The following is a 3,112-nucleotide window of genomic DNA, read 5'->3' as shown; positions in this document are numbered from 1 at the left end:
AACTCCGTCTCGGGAAAAAAAAAAAAAAGCAAATACAAAAATACAATCTCGTCACTCCCCCACTTAAATTCTTTCATGGCTTCTCTCTGTAATTAAAATGTATACTCCTTACTGTGGTATATACATTCCTGCATGGTCTGGCCCCTCCCTTCCCCTCTAGCCTCCTCCTCTCCCATGGCCTCCCCATTATTCTCTCTGTTCCACCACACTGGCCTCCTTTCTGTTCCTCAGACCCTCCAAGTTCATTCTTCCTTCAGCCCTTGTACCCTCACTAGTTGCTCTGTGAGGAATGCTCTTCCTTCTGGTCAGCACACAACTGGCTCCTTTTCCTTGTTCAAAGCTTGGTACAAACGAAACGACCTCAGAGAACCCTGTTCTGGTCACTCTGTCTAAATTAGCTCCTCCAGGTGCACAGACATGGTCACCTTCCCAATACTTTGTTTTGTGTTCTTTATGCCACTTACTACTGAATTATTTTCTGAGTTATTCATTGGCTATCTACACTCACTAGAATGTAAGCCCCCTGAAGGCAGAGACTTATCTCTTGTTTTTCTCCTGTGTCCTCAGTGTTTGGAGCAACACGTGGCACTGAATGAATGAATGAACGCATGCATGTATGGGGGTGCACGGAAAGGACACAGGTGGCAGGCAGTTGTATTCATTGCCTCTTGCTGCTATAATAAATTACCACAAACTCAATTTTATTATCTTAGAGTTCTAGAGGTCAGAATCTGAAATGGGTCTTACAGGACTACAAGGTGTTGGCAGAGCTGGGTTCCTTCTGGAGGCCGTAGGGGAGAGTCCCTTTCTTTCCCTTTCCTTCCTTTTTCAAGCTTCTAGAGGCTACCCAAATTCCTTGGCTGGGGGCCTCTTCCTCCAAGTTAAAGTCAGCCTCATCACATGTTCAAATTTCCCTGACAGTTCTACCTCCCTCTTATGAGGAACCTCGTGATTACATTGTGGCACTCAGGTAATCTATGAAACTTTTTCCATCTCAAGATTCCTATTTTAACTACATCTAAGTCTCTTTTGCCACATAAAGTAACAGACTCACAGGTTTTGTAGACGAGGACATGGGCATTTTTGGGGGCCATGAATCTGCCCAGCACAGTGATAAACCTCTGTCCTGGAAGTCTACCCTGGCCACCGTAACTCAAGTATTACTTCCTCCCTGAATCCTTTTCAGAACTTGTCATCTGCAGACGTAGATGACCAGTCCTTCTTTTGCACCTACATGGTACTTGAACTCTGTAACGGCACTTACAACACCCCATAGAAATTGCTGAATTTACTCACCTGCTTGTCTCTTCCATTAGGCTCGGAGTCTTTTAGGGCAAGGTCCAAGGCTTTTTTCATCTCTGTATATTCAACATCAATTTATTATTTTTTTAAAAAAAGAAATCAATTTATCTAAAAAAAAGAAATTGCCAGGCACAGTGGCTCACCCCTGTAATCCCAGCACTTTGGGAGGCTGAGGCGGGCAGATCACCTGAGGTCAAGAGTTCAAGACCAGCCTGACCAACATGGAGAAACTCTGTCTCTACTAAAAATAGAAAATTAGCTGGGCGTGATGGCACATGCCTGTAATCCCAGCTACTTGGGAGGCTGAGGCAGGAGTCAGGAAGCTGAAGCTTGAACCCAGGAGGTGGAGGTTGCAATGAGCCAAGATCCCACCATTGCACTCCAGGCTGGGCAACAAGAGTGATACTCTGTCTCCAAAAAAAAAAAAAAATTGATCTAGGTGCACCAATTTTATTAGTCCCTGGATGTTTCAAAGATAAATCGGTGCAGGCCAGGTGGCTCATGCCTGTAATCCCAACACTCTGGGAGGCCAAGGTGGGAGGATCACTTGAGGATAGGAGTTTGAGATCAGCCTGGGCAACATAGCAAGATCCTCTTTCTCTCTCTTTCTTTCTTTTCTTTCTCTCTCTCTCTCTCTTTCTTTCCCTCCCCCCCTCCCTCCTTCCCTCCTTCCTTCCTTCCTTCCTTCCCTCTCTTTCCTCTTTCTTTCTTTTTTTTTTTTGAGACAGGGTCTCACTCTGTCGCCAAGCGCCAGGTTGGAGTGCAGTGGCACGATCTTGCTCACTGCAACCTCCGCCTCTCGGGTTCAAGCAATTCTCCTGCCTCAGCCTCCCGAGTAGCTGGGACTACAGGCACGCGCCACCATGCCCAGGTAATTTTTGTATTTTTAGTAGAGACGGGATTTCACCATGTTGACCAGGATGGTCTCTATCTCTTGACCTCGTGATCCGCCCGCCTCGGCCTCCCAAAGTTCTGGGATTACAGGCGTGAGCCACCACATCTGGCTCGCTCGCTCTTTCTTTTCTTTCTTTCTTTTATTTTTTTTCTTTCTTTCTCTCTCTCTCTCTTCTTTCTTTCTTCTTTTCTTTCTTTTTCTCTTTCTTTCAAGACGGAGTCTGGCTCTGTTGCCCAGGCTGGAGTGCAGAGGCATAATCCCAGCTCACTACAACCTCCATCTCCCAGGTACAAGGGATTCTCCTGTCTCAGCATCCCCAGTAGCTAGGATTACAGGCGCCCACCACCACACCCAGCTAATTTTTATATTTTTAGTAGAGGCAGGGTTTCACCATGTTGGCCAGGCTGGTCTGGAACTCCTGACCTCAGGTGATCCGCCCACCTTGGTCTCAATTTAGACCTTAGCATCACCAAAAACTGTACCAATCTCAACCTCAAATCTCCAGTAACTTCCCCTTTTAGCTCACTTACTCAACGATGCCCATGTCAACAATTTGTGTCCTTCACATTCTCTTCCAATCCGTTGGTCCAACCATTTCCCCAGCATCCAACAGTCTCCACATATTTCTTCAAGAATCTTGGTTTCTTTAATGAGAAATGACAGTTAGAATTGGGCATAGCGGCCGGGCGCGGTGGCTCAAGCCTGTAATCCCAGCACTTTGGGAGGCCGAGGCGGGTGGATCACGAGGTCAAGAGATCAAGACCATCCTGGTCAGCATGGTGAAACCCCGTCTCTACTAAAAAAACAAAACATTAGCTGGGCATGGTGGCACGTGCCTGTAATCCCAGCGACTCAGGAGGCTGAGGCAGGAGAATTGCCTGAACCCAGGAGGCGGAGGTTGCGGTGAGCCGAGAT

This window comes from Cebus imitator, unplaced genomic scaffold, assembly GCF_001604975.1.
Source record: "Cebus imitator isolate Cc_AM_T3 unplaced genomic scaffold, Cebus_imitator-1.0 Scaffold741, whole genome shotgun sequence".
NCBI lineage: Eukaryota > Metazoa > Chordata > Mammalia > Primates > Cebidae > Cebus > Cebus imitator.
This window is presented reverse-complemented; position numbering follows the sequence as displayed.